Below are 17219 nucleotides of genomic sequence, written 5' to 3'. Positions count from 1 at the left end.
CACAACTAAAAAAATAACAGAACATGTCACAGAGAGTTATCACATTGACTCTTTAATACAGAGATGGAACGACAGTCTGGGGGCCGTGCTACTTCTAACTACAAGTGAAGTGCTGCGTCACCAGAAAGACGGGGCTCTTTCTTGTGGCTCACCTTGTTCAAGAATCAGTCAAGCAGCAGCACTGCCTGAGCGTGTTCGAGAGCACCACGCAAATCACCCTGGGAGAGAAATGCTCCGTAAGAAAAACTTCAGGTTCATCCCACAGGCAACTTACTGAAGTAAGACACATAGGAAAACGGCCAAAGAAGACTGGACATTAAAGACGCACTCAAATAAATCTAAAGACTAAATGCAAAATAAAAGAGGTGCGGATGCGTAAGTGCTTAGCAATGCAGGAGTGAACGAAGTCACTAGCTTGGTTAGGAATCCATATCAATGCCTTGTATTTGTGTTTGTATTTCTAGTGCCCAGCTCAGAGCATGACACGCTGTGCTCACTGAAAGAATGAAAGAAAGAACGAGAAGGGAGGGAAGGAGGGAGGAAGGGAGGGAGGAGGGAGGGAAGGAGGGAAGGAAGGAAGGAAGGGGAGACAGAGAAAGATGAAGGAGGGTGAAGGAAGAGAAAGAGAGAGAAGGTAGGTTTCTGAAGTGTAGAAGAGATGGAGAGGCAGAGTGTGCAGAGAGGAAAAGCTTGGATGTGAGCATATTCAAAGGCTGGGAAGCCTGGAAGGGCGGGCTCGCTAAATTCAAGAAGATGTTATACATTCCGAGTGGTTTCAGAAAACGGGCAGGGCGATTTTCAGGAGGTTTTGAACATTTTAAGATTTAATTTGGGAAGTGTGGTATGTTAATGTAACTACTGTAGGCTTTTGAAGGGAGTATTAACATGATTCAAATGCATCAAGTCCAAAGCGGAATCTGAAACTCCAAGACGTCAACCCAATGGAAAAAAACCAAAGGGTGCTGCAAGCAATTAATGAAGGCAGAAGGACTAAAGACTGTGGCCTTAAAATAGAAAGGCAGGTGCTGGTCTGGGTCTCTTCTATGTTAATTGTTCAAGGAAATGGGCTTAGATCTCAGATCAAGAATTTCCGTCTCCCACTGTGTAGCTTTTTTTCATTCCTCGGTTGTCCCTCTTTTCTGTCACTGCCCTTCCTGAAAATGAACTTCAGCCTTTACTATTTTAGCATCAAGGCAAAATATGTTAGTAAATACGGCATCTGGAGGTGGAATCAAATATAACTCTAAAGGGCAGCTGTTGGTACAAACAGACTCCGGATTCGAGGGTCCTGAAGGTGTTCTTATCCTCTGTACTCTAAAATAGCTTCAAAAATTCTTCTCTGTAAAAGAATTTAGAGACCAGCTAATCTAACCCACTCATTTTACAGATAAGGATATTTGGGAAAAGCTGTGTTAATGTTTCTTTTGTTCTACAAAAGTTGTTATGAATGAAATATACTTGGCAGGTGGATTTTAAATTAACTAAAGCTTTTTATTGTCAGCCTCTTCATTATGTTAGCACAATGAAGATGCATAATGAGTTTAGGCACATCAAAAGAGATCTACTGCCATGTATCCTTTTTTCGGCACTAAACACTTTCGATACATTGAAAATGCTGGTTCTCTTTCTAGATGGCAGGTATTAGATCCTTATATATTTCCTAAAACCTACACAATAACCTCGTGTTAAATAGTGTTAACAGGTATTTTTCTGTTCTGATCAAGCATGCGATCACTGATCCTGGATGAGTAACTAAATATAAACCTTACAGATTTTACAATTTACTTTTTGTGAACATAGAATGGGAGGGTGGGGTGCTAAGCTTTTGATACATGTGCATGATACTCATTTGTGAATCAACTAAAATGCTATTACAGTAAGGAAGGATGTTTCACACAATTTTTGTGTGACTCCTTTGGGGAGCTAACAACGCAAAGTCCTTGTACGCATGAGCAGATGAAAAGCAAACCAATGTATTGCTTTGGTGCTGCACAGATACCGCCCATGCAAAATATCTCTTTTAGATATGGGCCCCATTATCAAAATGAATTTTGAGGAATAAATAGTTAAATGGACGAACCACCATATTCTGGGTGTCCATTATGAGTCAAAAGTTTTAACAATTCAACTTTCTCTGGGGCCGCTCCTTAATTGGAACCAGTGATATCTTGTATCATCTCAGCATGAACCTCCCTTGGAATCCTTTTTGTCTCCTGAACGTATAAGCATAAATTGGGACCCTTGCGCTGCTTTGCTCAGGGTCTCTCTGTGATCTGATGGAAACGATTCTTCAAATTTGCATCAAGAGCATCCCCACCTACTGAGTGCGTAGCAAGTGCCAAGTGCCAGGCTGACCAATGAATTCACTGTTTGCTCTGCCTGGATTCTTCCTTAACAGCTAGATCTTCGGGGGTCAACTCCTTGGTGTGGCAGGGTCTCCAGTCCGGGAGACACCATATGGAGACACCAAAAGGGAAGGTGATACTAATGCACGAATGACCTGAGGCAGAGTTTCAGTTATTCATCACATGCCATGCAAAGTGGAGGAAAATGGAAAAGAGTTGTTTGTTATTGTTATGATTTTGATTGCTTTGATTAAATTAAAACTATTATCTCTGCCTAAGGCCATTTCCCTGGCATTTTATCTCATTATTCTAATAAAGGAAATGGATTTCTTATGAATAAGATTTACTGTTCTAATAGTCACCATTACTTCAAGTCGTCCAAAGTCAAGACGAAGACTAAACTGGCAAAGGGCAGCAAATATTTTATAAATAATGCAAGTATCCACAACGGCAACCCTTTGAGTGATCGTTAATTTCCTACATCTAGGTCAGACACATTCGTTCTTGCCTGAGAACAGAGTTCTTTTCTTTTTATATTAATTAACGAGGAATTAAAAAAAAATAAAAGCTGACTTTAAAAACATTCTGCTCAGGAGCCATTTCAAAGGATGAGAAAAGCCCAAGGGGGGAGAAAAAAATCTCAAGTAGGCAATATGTAAAGCAACACGCAACTATATGCACATTAGTATAATTACACATTGCAAATTATATCGGATGTATCTAATATCTAATTTTTTGAAAGCTGATTCCACTTGAGATTTCAATAACAGCATCAACATTTTGCAGGTGGCTCCTTCTGTATAGTATCCAAAGGGAATTATTCCCCTAATGTGCTTACCACCCTCATGTGGAAGCTGAAGCTCTTCCTTAAAGGACCAATGAACAATGAACACTGGGACTATTACCTTGATAGATAAAGCAAGGGGGGAGGGTTCCACCAAACAGAATATTCAGCATGGCTAGTCATTCTGTCCCTTCTGTGCCTACGATCCTTATTTGCTTCAAGCAATAAGAAACAAACAAGAGCCTCGTTAGAAGATGTAGGGGAGGCTACATACAAATTCTGAGGCAACAATATGAAAAGTTAAGGGGTTGACGATGTTTTCGATCAACTGATAAAAGAGAAATGTGCAACAGAATGGCAGATTATACCTTTGATTGAAAACAGAGAGCCCCCACATTATATTCTGCTCTTAAAAAAACATATGATTAATTTGTCCTCAAGAGGACACGAGATCAAAGCTCCGATTTGAGGGAGAGGCTTTTGTCATCATCTTTCTGTATCAATCAATCCATCATCAAATAACCAAATATGTATTTGTGATTTTGGAGAATGGAGCGTATTATTCAAGTTGATTGGATCCATTTTCTTGATTCCTCCTTAAAGATCTTTCTGCCAATTAGTCAGGGTTACTATTGAATTATTTAATTATCTGCACTTTTGTGCAATGAAATATGTTGTCATATCACGCACTTTATCACGCTGTTGCTGTTCGCACTTAATGATGCCTCTATAGTTAGCAGTTTCCTTTGTTCTGCTCAGTAAGTGGTTTTAGAAAGGGGGTGGGCGGGGAAGGAGGAGCCTTGGGGTTTGTAAAATAAAATCATACATTCCTGGTGCACATGCAAAACTTTATGCATTTACATGAATTTCTTTTCTGAAATCAAGTTGCAATTCCATTTGGAATAAGCTAAGAGGCACATGTCAGTGACTTCGAATGCAGCCAGAACGGTATTACTGAGCCTTAAACATCCCTCCGGTGCACTTCCACTGCAGTGCAATGGTAAAACCACGATTTAATTTTTTTTTTTTAATCAGCAAGGAATGTCTTTAACAAAGAAGAGGTAAATTATGATAATTACTCTGAATGGTCGGATCCTTGAGCATTACTAATTAGCATTTATTGCCTGGATTATAGAACAATACATGTGAAACCGAACTGTGATTGCTCTTTTACATCGAAGAACTGAAAAAGGCAATGGAGCAAAAGGCAGTACCATCAGTAAGTAGTTGAGTCAGTAGTTTCAGGTCTCCTTGAGTGTGCAGAATTCCTTGCTTTTGAAACACACAAACCTGGTCCTTGATATTTATGGCCCACTCATTTTTTTGCGTGAGGCACAGATTTACATATGATATCATAGTCATGGAGACTAATGAGAGGAGAAACATTTTGGCTATGACGTCATATGGGGACAATTATATCTCCTGTGAAAGTTTAACAATAAAGAGCGTAAAACTAGCTGTTTCATGAAACTATGAATTTGTATGCAAAAATTTTGACTTTAGAAGGAAACAAAGAACTCAGCTCTAGGTGGATAAAAATTTACGTTCACCTCCCCACTTTTTCTTAGGAGGACTAGAGTTGAAAATAATTGAGAAAAGGCAGTTGGTCTCTGGTTTAAGAGCCTTTTCTCATTAGGAATGTGTAATAAAGTAGACTCTGAAATTAGAAATAGATGAGATATTAATCAACAAACCAACATCCCTCAGGTAAGTAAATGCCACTCATGTAATTTGGCAACTAGAATTCCTACATAACCCGGTAGGTAGGAGAGAAAGAGGAAGAATTAACCATTCATCATTCATTCTCACTGCACTCACGTTTTCCTCCACACCCCATTATAGCGAAGGAAGAGAAAAAAAAACATTGTAAAATATAAAGCCAGTACTAAATACAGTCCCTCCTCTTCCCAGTACCCTGATCCTTTTTTAGTTTGAAAGAATAAGTTTGACTAAATCTGTTTGTGAGGAGATTAAACAGGCTGGTGATAAAAATTAATTCTGCTGAATGAGCAAATGCATTTGGATTGCAGAGATGCAAATAAGATAATACTTCTCTTTTCCTTTGACATACCAGGCGGATTAGTTTAGAATGTTAAATTTGATTTTATTAGAATATATTAGCAGTGTTTTAATTAATACCAATCAAACATTTTCTTTCCCTGGGGCTTGATGTGTTCCTAACGCTTTCTAAATCATCTGTCTTTTATCCATCCAAAAAAAAAAAAAAAAACAAATCCTCACCAAATCACCAAAGCCTTTTGTTACATTCTTTATAATTTTACTGTATTCGACAGAAAACCCTGAGCTGTTTACCTAAAGGTGTCTTGCCCATAAAATTAGTTCCCAGGTGTTGGATTTAAAATGAGTACTGTTCACTTGTACAGTTGATTTTTTTTTTCCGAAGGTGGAATGAGAGACACAAAAAATAAACATCTTCTGTGTTTTTCTTTTGGGGAAAAATGTTGCAAAAGGAGTTTTGGCTGGTTCGTCTCACTTGGCTTTATTCTCACTAGAGCTTCCTCGAGCTGTTAAATTTCCAACTGCATTGGTCTTGAGCTGGCATTTCTTTGGAAACAGAGGCAAAAAAGGAATTAAAAAAAAAAAAAGGTGGTGGGGTGGGGGGGAGAATCAGTTAAGAATCCGGTGAGCCGGTGCGCTCTGGGAGCTGAATTGTAACTGTGGGTACCATGGAGGTGCTGCACTGCAGCTCACTCATTATCCTTCCCTTTTCTCTCAAGCTTCCTGTCCGTCTGTGTCCAAAAGCTCCAGTTCACTTCTTTCTCTTTTCTTCCCGCAACTGCACTGCCCCCCTCCATTCCCCGCCTTATTTTTTTTTTTTTTTTATCTGCCAAGCTGGATTTGCACTTTTAAAGATCAGTATCAATAATGCCCTGCTTGTTTCGGTGGCACTCTCCCTTTAAAAGACAGCCCCCTCTAATTGATGCGTCTGGGCTAGTCTAGACTGGTAGTGATTGAACCAACCACCAATTATGTTATTCATTTCACTGAACTTCACTGATGGGCTCGGTGAGGAAGAAGGGGTGTTGAGAAACCTGCCCTTAACGCTGAAGCAGTCCCCTGCTGAAATATAAAATCTTGTGTGTCGTTATGCACTCCTAAATGCCTGTGTGATCAGTCGTACGATAGCGACCTCAGGACACGAGCAATCCACTTGAAAACATGTGAAAAACCGAAAGAGTGCCTTGGAGTAGAAACTGTATCACTTGCCTTAAATTACTATGCTGTTATTTAAAATCACAGAAGAATTACGTCCAGCATGCTTTCATTGGTCCTTGCTTACATTTTAATAGGATAAAATGCAGATATATTTTGACTTTGAAAAAATTCCAAATGTTTGGCAAATATTTCCTATGAATTAAGTGGTAATCTGCAGCCATAAGTTAAATAGACGCCTTTCCATGATTTCCAAATGCCTATGCACACACGTCAGCTAAGATGGGGGAAAATCATTAATCCATTGAATAGAAACCAAAAGATAACTTGAAAAATCAAATAACTCTTTTCTCCAAAGCCTAGTCAGACTATCAAAGGCTGGAAAGTAATATTTAAATATTACAACTACACAGGAGATTTCAACAAAAGGCACAAAGCAATTGTACGATTCGTTTTCTCAATTCAGTGTTCTGATACAAAATGGTTTCTTGACTACGATTTGGAGTCAATGACTAAAATTGCAATAAACACTTATTTTCAAAAAAAAAAAAAGCAGGAAAAGAACAGTTTCCTTAACCTTCAACTACACGTATAAAACGGGGTTATAACCAGCTTAAAGTTTTTAAAAGAAGGAAGCATTTGAAGTCAGGGTTGACTGAGGTATTTTCCAAAAAGAGAAGACAAATGTTGGCCCAAGAACACTAAAATGGTTTAAATGAAATTGTATATTGGAATTTTTCACAACAAAGGAAAGGTAAGTTACTGTTTCTCTAACTATGAGAGAGATCTAAATCGCTGAGATTATTCTGTTACGAAAGTTACATTTTTCAGAAAACTGCAAAGTAGGTAATGCCAACAATTAATTATCTTCAGAGAAGGTCATTTTAAATGTACAGTTTGGTGTTATAAAAATAACTTTGTCGGATTGAATTTAAATTCTGATAAATTTGTGTCCCATTTTTAAATGAAGAATAATAGGCATTGATAACTTTTAAAGGATACAGTAATTGTGTGTGTGCTGCTTCCTTTTATATGCTTAAAAAGATTTCCTTTTCTTTCTTTCCTTTTGTATGTTTAGAAAATGTATTTCCAATCCCTATTATTTTTAAACTCATTGTGTGTAACATTTTAAAATAGATGCCAAGCAGGGAGGCTATATCTCTCCTTTCATTTTATTTTTTTAAATCTCACAAAGTAATACAAATTTAATCTTTGTTAACACCGCAAAGTCCGTCCTTCTTGTAAGTCTAGGATTTTTAGCCTAGGGATATTTTAGCTCAAACTCCTGGTTCACCCCTGTTTGTGCCTGTGTGTTCACTGTCTAGCCATATATGATATATACATGTATGGGCACTGAATATATACTGTACCCCCATGCCCATTTTAAGTGGACACAATTTTAAGATTAACTGTTGAGTTTAAAAGTTGGAGGCATGGGGCATGCTGGGACTTCAGCTGGCATGTTTGGAGGTCAAGCACCAGGTACCGAGCTGTTCTTGTTACGCCCAGAGAGTACTGCATGTTGCTCTCAAGGAATAGACCAGAATAGACCATGGTAGACAAGTTCCACCAGCCTCAGGCATCAATAACATACAAGCAAACACACAGCAGCCAACACGCGATTATAACAGAATATATACCTGCTTAAAACAGAAATCCAAGAGCTGCCACATTCTGGTCACCTGATCCCACCTAACAATGAAAACCTCAGAGGTGCACTCAAGCACTTCAGACAAACTTTCTTTTCTTTTGTTTTTGCTTTAAAGGAAAAAAGTTCCACCAAATTTCCAGGATGCAAAGGCACGGCTCGCAGCTCCCAAGAGCCTAACCCGTGGATTTAAACGGTAAACATCACAAGTTAGGGTCTCAGGGATTGAGAGGAGCGCACTGAACGGTTCTTTCTTGAGACAAAACAAAGCAAAACAAGAATGACAAGCAATTTCTGTTCGAGGTTCACGACTGAAAGGCAACAAACAGGTGGCAGGGTATTCCCTCACTCTCTGAGCTTCCCTAGCTCACAAAATTTGGATTCCGCTTAAATGTCGTAGAGACACACACACGTCTGCAGTATCTGTGGGCACATATACATACCTGAACATACAGTCGCCAGTCTATCAGAGAAAACTCTTGAAAGCTTTGGGCAAAAGAGTTTACTAAAATGGAAAATAATATGAAGAGACCCAGAAATGCCCATGGTATTAAGACCATGGTCTACAAGAAGGACTGAAAGTCTCTTCAAAGCTTTAATTTACTACTAGCACCAATGACGGTAAAGAAAACCCGAGGCATCTCTCTCCCCCCTGGGCGAGCATGCCGCATGCAGAACCATCCAAATCAGGGTGTTTTTTTGTTTTTGGGTTTTGTTTTTGTTTTTGTTTTTTGTTTTTTTTAAGGAGGAGAAGACCGAGGAGGAGGATTTGGAGGCTAGAAAGTATAAAGACGAATAGCGTTTTAAACTCACCCACTGGAAGTGGAGCAGGGCTGCAGCCTCCGGGAGCACCGTTCCCAGCAAGGGGGGTGGGGGGGGGGAGAGATGGGAGCTCGCAGTGCGCTCCGCCCGGGCGAGGTGTTTCAATAGAGGACCCAGAACTGGGCGGGGAGGGGGAGGCGGGGGCAGGAAGCGATACACCAAACCTAGAGACTGTAACTCTGTAGTTTATGCTTTGACGAGGGGTGGGGGGAGGCAGTTCGGTGGGAGTGGAGGGAAAGACTGGGATTGATCAAATTTGGAGAATATTCGGTTAAATTTTTCTTTTAAATGCTTTTGTAAGAATGAGAACCCTCCCCAGGATTGCTTTTCCGAATCCCTTCCTTCTTCCTTTCGCGTGCACTTTGCCAGTCCTGCGAACGGGGCCTCCTCTGCATCAGCTGCTTGGCTGAAGCCAAGGCCAAGTCACCCCGAGCCAGCACCAGGCTGTCACTCGGTCCAGGCGAGTGGGAAGGGGTGGGTGCGAGCTGGGGAGGCGCATCTCCCCCGCCCCACTCCTGCCGCGGATCCTTTGAAGCCTTCTGCCAATATTTCGGAGGCATCCGAAGCTTAATTCCCCTCCATCTTCGCAGACAGCCACTGGTTCTGTACCTGATGGACCGTCGCTTTCCCCGTCTGCCGGGACGCCCAGCTCCCTGCGCAAAGACCGCTCCTGCGCCGCCTCCAAAAACGAGACGAAAGGGAGGGGAGGTGGGTGGGAAGATGACTCTCTTAAAAATTTTTTCTTCCCCTTTTTCTTTCTTTCTTTCTTTTCTTTTCTTTTTTCTTCTTCTTTTATTCCAGCCTAAGCAAGGTAGATGGCTGGCTAGTCAAAGAGAACGACATAGCAGCCCCTGCAAGGAAGGCACTGGAGGGGGCCTCGGGCACTTAGGAAAAATGCTAAATATTTTGTATATATTTCCATATGCAAGTAAAAACCACCGTTAAAGCTCCAGGATCTCCCCCCTTTCTTCCCCCCTTCCAAAATAGAATCAGACCAGCAAGACAGCTAAATCATGTCTCTTTTCCCTCTGCACAGGGTTATTTGGCATCCCCACCCTCCCCACCCCCATCTTAAAGACAACTTTTTTTTTTCCTCACCTCTGTAGGTTCTTCTCAGGCACAGTCCTCCGTTCAGCTCAGGGTCTCTCCTCTTCCTCTCCCTTCCCTTTCCCTTTTCCTCCCAGAAAAGCTAGTCCGTCATCATCCTACCTAGCCTCGCGCTCTCTCGCTCAACCTCTCTCCCTTTTCCTTTTACTATTAAAAAAAATAATAATAATAATGGCCCTTTCGACATAGCAGCATGAAGTGGCTGCCTTTGAGAAAGCACATTTAATCTTTACTGGCTCCCCTAGGCTTCAGTGAAGAAGGAGAAGGCAAGAAAAAAAAGGGAGAGAGAGAAAAAAAGATTGTAAGGGAGGCTGCTGACGGACAGCAAGCATCAGGCACAAATCAGCGACAAGTTGAATTTTCCTAGACCACACTGCCCCCTTTCTTCTCGGCTCTCTCCCTAGGCTCCTGGAAAGCCCGAGTGTCTGGTTACAGGAGGCAATGGGTCTCCTTTTGCCAACCATGGTGCAGATTCCTCGCATGCCTGCTTAAATCTCTGGCAGAAAAGGGAATCAATATCCCCCTGTAATCACCTTTAGCTCCTCTATGGCTTCTGAGAACCCACTTCGCTCTCCTCGCCGCTCCCCCGCCCTGCCAGGCTCCTCAGTACGACGAAGCTTGCAGTCCTGTCATTTCTTCCTTCCTTCCATATCTTGGAGACAAGCCTCTCTTCTAACATCCTCTCGCTCGCTCCCTCTCTCCCTTGTCGTGTGTCTCATCCCTGACTCCCAGCACCGGATGCACCAAGGCTTCTCCCTGACTACTAATGAGACCAAAAATACACCAGCAGGTCAGGGGGAAGGCCAGACATTGTATTATACAAATACAAAAAATCCTCAGCCTGCTAGACCCAGAGATCAGGTATCACATTTTCTAAAAGGGGGGAAAAAAAGGGGGGGATGGGGGAAGAAGTGAGGAGGAGAGACCACAGCGCAGTTCTCTGCCTAATTGTTCCGCATCCCGTGGGCATTTAAAACATGCATGCATGTACGAGTGCAGGTGATGTATCTGGCGAATCTTGGTGGATTTTCTTTATGGACAGAAAGTCAACAAAGCCTAAATACTTCTTTGAAATTGACATGTAGAGGGACAAAACAGCGGTGATTCAAATCCATATTTAAAATACGCAGACGTTCTATTGAGGCGTGTGATGACTGCAATGCTAAAAATCTCTTTCTTTTCAATGGCTGTGTTGTGCGCGTTGACTCTGTTTGCCATGTGTACTCATTTGCCACTTATGTTCCCTTGGATTTGAGATGAACTTATCAGTCACCGCAGCTCATCCTGACGCTTCGCTTCTGCTGCAGACATTTCCCTTATTCCTGAAGACTTCTTGAATGTCCATCAGATCCACACACACTTCAGTGATCAGCCAGAAGTCCCTCAATAATGATAACTCATCATTCAAATGATAAAAAAAAAAAAAAACTGGCAAAAAAAATATGAAAGACATCTTGAACTGACTAAGGGAGCATCTCCCATCGTTGGCACGCATTTTAAAAGCTCGGCTTCCCAATGATCCTGTAAAGCACATATCTCTTGAAAACTGGGGTCTCTACCTATCCGTACACACAGTGGGTATACTGTCATCTTAACCTCATTCTTGTGGCTAGGATCATGCAGACAACAGGCAGTGCTGTGTTCAGTAGGATGTCGGGTTCTGTAAATAGCGAGGAAGGGAGGAGGGGAGCTAAGGATGCAGGTTACTTCCAAGTGGCTGTTTTTAAAAGGTAGCTTCTTTGTGCTCAACTCAGATATTGGGCTTTGTCTCTGATTGTGAGACCTGCAGGAGCACGGCTGGGTGCTGAGGAAAAGGAGAGGAAAAAGCACACAGGAGGAGGAGACACAGAGAGAGGAAGAAGGGACAGGGAGGAGAAGAGAAGAGAGGAAAGCAGAACAAATCGAGGCAAAAAGAGAAAGACTTGCCATCGAGAGTGTTGGATTTCCTTTAATACTTTGTTTTTCTTTTTGTCATTATTGGGAAGGAGAAAGAGATGGCTGGCAGGGGCTGGAGACTGGGTTAGAATCTTTTTTGGATTTGGCTAATAGGGTGTTTGCACTAGAATGATGGAGAAAAAGAAACATGCCAGAATAATCATAAAGGGTGGAGCTGTCAAAAAAAAAAAATCCTTGACTCACTGGGTGCCTCCCTGTACCACCAAAATGAATCATTCCTAGTGAGAAGCATCGATTGTCTTCGTGTGCTCGTATATGAAGTCCATACTGCGGGAATCCTGTCTCTGCGCTCGTCTTCAGAAAGGAAAGGTAGACAGAGAATGGAATTTCCCGAGATTCTCCTAAACATCTAGATACTCGCAACAATAGTCCAGCATGATTTTCACACACGGAGCTCATTTGTCCCTGTCTGTATCCACTCTGCTTACCAAGACATACAAATACGGAACTTATAGAAGTTTTGCTATGAACACATCATTTTCTCTGTACAACTCAGCGATGTCTTTGGAGGATACTTATTTCAAGCAGTTAACACCTGACCCCAATTTCTGTGGGTAATTAGTGAGCTAGATAACCACACAAAGAGGGTAATTATTTAGTACCCAAGGGTACGCTAGAAGTGGGTAGTGGTTTTGTTAACAAAAGCACATCTCTAATTATTGTATGTATGATGGGTGTTTTAAAAATACCAGTTACTATATCAAGTGAACCATGATAAATAAGTGAACTACTTTGCCGTCCTTGGCATATACACAGAGATGTATATTCCATTCTGGTTAATAATATTTACCTCTCCTGCATGGAGTGTTGTGAAGATTAATCACTTAACATCTGTAAGACTCGCAGAGATGAAATGTGCCAGAGAACTTCTAAATGCAGTATTATTATTGTTACTGCCATGCTGACTAATATCCCAGGATGGGGGAAGCTGAGGGAACAGATTTCAACTGGACCGAAAATGTGCTGAGATCACAAAGGTGATGAGTGTGGCCATGGGGAACGGTCTCCTACCTGACCGAGTCTAACACAGGAAAGAATGGGAGATGCTGTTTCATTGACAGCCGGCTCGGGATGGATCAGAGGAGCCAGTGGGAGAGGGAGGAGCAGAAGGCAGGAGTCAGAGATGGGCCGGGAAGGAAGCTGCATCAGCCGGACCACACCCTCGCTCCATAGTCTGTCTACCCTTCCCTTTGATGAGCAGCAGATATGCACAAAAATCCCCAACGACCACATCCGCACCAATCCTGGGACAGACTGGTCATGACAACAATCAATCAGTCAGTTATGCAGGATTTATTCTGGAGAAGAACCATCAGTCCCAATTATTTTCACAAATGCAGATACATTTCAAAATATCAGGATGCTGAGAACAGGCACACCGCGATCCACTTCAGCTACTGCTCACCCCGGTTACAAGCGCCAGTGAGGGAGGACTTCCTAATTCAATGCTTCTCCGAATCACCCCCAGGATGGGAAGGGGATATTATTACATTTTGCTGAGAAAGAAAGAAAGGAAAAAAGAGAGGAAAGAAAAGGAAAAAGAAAAAAGAAAAACTCATGCTTTGGGGGATCCTAATTCTGGAGAGCGATCAAGCCTTGAAACAAACAACAACAAGAACTTACTGCTCCTTCCTCTGTAAACATCCAGCTCCTTGAGCCCAGTGTCTGGGGTTTGGCTGAGGCAGGACAGACCAGAGGCATCTGGGATTCAAAACGTCAAGTAGGCTCACCACATTTTTTCTTTCAAAGCAAGGTTGTCTTGGGGATTAACTCCAGGAGTCTGGGAGGTGTGAAGCATGTGGGAAGGGTGACCAGAAATATGCAAAGACATTGTATTCAGCCCAGTTTACAGTCTCTAAGGAAGAGGAGAGGGAAAGGGCTCCATTAGTCGGCCAGCAGGTACCACTGCTGAAACCCCTGCTGGAGGACGGCCTCCGGGACACGTGCTGATGCTGCGATTGGAGGCCCGTGGTGAGATGAACGCGTTGTAACCGTTTGGGAGCAGAGGGAAGATTTCTCCAAAAGCCACCCAAGCCAGGCTTCTGCCGTGAAGCCCAGTGTTTGTCTCTGAGCTCAGAGCTACAAAGGCTGCCTGGCATTCTCCAACCGCCCCGCTCCTTTCAAACCCACAGGCTGTGCCAGACAGGGCCCTCCGCACCCCCGCTCTCCGCCACTGCAGCAAATTCTGTAGCCTGCTCCACACTGCCGAGCCGAGCTGTAGGGAGCCAGGCTTCTGCCTTCATTGTCCTACCTGGCTCTCCCCTCGGCCACTGCCCTGGCTCTTGGTTCCTGGCACGGTCTCAAAGGCCCAGTCAATCACTTTCCCTCCCCCATCATCAAGTTCTCCCCTCCCCAAATTCTTATGTCTCGAATCTTTTTATGTCTTATGGTTTCCTTCACCTCTGGCCACCACCATCTCCTTTCTATGGTCTCTCTCTCTTTTTTTAATCCCATATCAAAATATAATCCTATCTCATGTCACGGACTGAAAACTCGAATCAAAAGTCAGCGCTGGCATCTCCCCCCAGCCTGGTCCTCTCCCATCCACATGAACGCACCCAGCAATCCAGTTCACCTCAGGCCACCTGAAAAGAGCTGAAGCCAGTAGAGAACAGGGGAACAAGGAGTGTGTGTCAGGAAACTGGCCTGATATAAATGGGTGGAAGGAAGAACAGAGGAAAAGAGTCTGTTGTATTTGTGCTATTTAGGATAAAAGCAGCAGAAGCTAATTATTGTAAGGACTTACAGGGAAAAATTGTGTATATATACACACACACATATATACACACACACACACACGTTGCTTCCACACATCAAGAGATGACCTAAGATGACTGATGGCCTGGAAGGGTATTTACCATTACTGTGAACAGTGGCAGCAAGGGCCACATGGTGTTGCAGCTGAAGGCTGACAAGCAGGCCTTCTGGGATGGGTCTGAGGAGGAAGGCAGCCCCCCCACAAGTTACCTCCCCAATCCCTGCCACGCGGGCTGAGCCACTAAGAGAGGGAGCATCTCTCCTTGGCTCCCACCGCAGTTTTAAGCTTATTATTGCTCTCGGACTCTCAAAATATCTGTGCTCTTCACCTTACTTAGGTATTTTTTGCTTTCATGCTGCCATTCTGTTCCGTCTGTCTCCTTTAAGCTGTTCTTGGGGTTCTTCGATGTGCCAGACACTTACAGATAACTAGTATCTCATTTAATCCTCAAAACAGCCTTGAAAGCCATCCCCGATGTTCTACAGGTACAAGGAATAAGGCCTGGAAGAGTCAGAGGGGCCGGCTCCTGAGTAACACTGCTAGGATCTGAGCCCAGGTCTGAGACAAGCACGGCTGGTCTTTTCTTTGTATCAGCCGACTCTTTGACGCCTCTAAAGAGCGTAAATGACACTTTCTGCAGATAGTTCTCTCAAACGAGTCAGGTTTCTCCTACGTATTTTGCATAGCACTCCACACTTTCTCTCAGCATTCAGTCATTCTTTTCATGCAGCTCTTTTTTTTCCCAGTAACTATTTATCGAGCATTTGAATGTCCGTCAGGTGCTGTGCTGGGCAGTGTGGTTTCCTTAGCCGGAGGATAGAAAGGCAGTGTCTAGATACTGTGCTATCTCTGCCTCCAAACTCTCAGGCGAATGAAGACAGGGACTGGGTGGTGGCCACTTTCCCAGGTGCACGGTACGGCACCTGGCACATAGCAGGAGCTCGCCAAGAAGCTCTTGAGTAAACTTTTACACTAATGTAAACGTGATGTTGACTGCAACTTTTGGACAGAGTGGGATTTACGTCTAAATACCCCTTGGATTAATCCTCAGTGAAATGTCACATGAAAGTAGCATTTAATAAACAGGGAATTGCAGCCTTATTGTCCATGACTATAGTCTGGTGGAGGTCCCACCTCTACTCATGTTTCTTTGTGCTTCTGAGAAACAGCCACGTGGTCTGTTTCATTCATTCTAAGAGTTCCAGAGTCGTGCTGTTTCTGTTTGAGGCCAAACTTTTTCTGAAATCTCACTGCTCTGGGGATTAGGAGGTAGCGTCAAGTGACAAAGTATTCAGGATGACGTGGCCATGAAGGGCTATCAGGAGATGTCTGTGGGGAGGGAGAGCTCTTACACCCTAGAGGGCATAGGTAAGTCCAGATCTGAGACAGGCAACCCAGCTCAGAGGCCCTCATTTCACAAAAAGTGGTGGAGAAGCTGGAAGTGGTTCACGGCCATCTGACCTAAAGGCTCCATGGTTTCATAATCTGAATTCTGACAAAAAGAACAGATGATCCCTTCTTTCGTCTAAGGAAAGAACACTGAAGGATGTATAAGTGGTGTCCTTGGCAGGCTAACTTCTCTGCGGGTCTTTACCCGAGGAATCCCTGTCTCCGAACACAGGGCAAGGGGAACAAGATGGCATTCGATCTGTCCTTCGACAGGCGTTGATGCACTTTCAGAGTTTAGACACGGCTGAATCTGGTTACAAATACATGACTATCTTCACTAGGCTGGGGCAATTTCCATTCTATCAACCGGGAACACAGTCCATAAAGATGCACTCTTGGGGGTTGGTGGCATCTCTCAAAGGAGAACTGGATGGGGAACAGAGTTTATCTGCTCCAGCCTGTGAACTCTAAATGTGCTTGCCAACTTCTCTTGGCAAGAGTCCCACATCGACTGACAAAAATATTCCTTACTATTCTTCACAGGAAGATGTGGAAGAGGAAGCTTACGTGCAGCACTGTGGGGTTAGCAATGCCCTCCTCCTAAAGCAGAGAGGCTTTGAGCCAGTAGGGAGCAGTGTCTGGTACAGGCAATCCGTAGTTCAAGTGGCCTCAAAAGAAGGCATCTGACAGATTACAGACCTCGAACCCACACCAGCTCCAAGTGTCTCAGGCTAAATACTTGGATTTTGGCCCAGTAGGGGGAGGGGGAAAAATTATTTTGCTTTCCTTAGCCTTTTAGGATTTTAGGGGCAATCAATGGTGAGATAATTCTTCAGCATATATATTTAATAATATTTTTATTGAAGTATAGTCAGTTATAATGTGTCAATTTCTGGTGTACAGCATAAAGTTTCAGTCATACATATATACATGTCTATTTGTTTTCAGATTCTGTTTCATTATACGTTACTACCAGATACTGAACATGGTTCCTTGTGCTATACAGAAGAAATCTGTATTTTATCTATTTAATTTTTGATATGAACATATAAAATAATTCTGTGGCCTCCTTATGCCTTATCAGATGAGTTTCAGAGAACTTTTTCTGGCTTCCAGTTTAACTCCATAGATGGGCTGGAGTTTATCTGATGGACCCTTGTGGTTTGTGCAGTTCTCTGCAAGGTAATCCACTGTCCGTTGTCATTGGGGCCTGATTCTACCAATTTGTAGGAAGCA

This window comes from Camelus ferus, chromosome 33 (assembly GCF_009834535.1).
Source record: "Camelus ferus isolate YT-003-E chromosome 33, BCGSAC_Cfer_1.0, whole genome shotgun sequence".
NCBI lineage: Eukaryota > Metazoa > Chordata > Mammalia > Artiodactyla > Camelidae > Camelus > Camelus ferus.
This window is presented reverse-complemented; position numbering follows the sequence as displayed.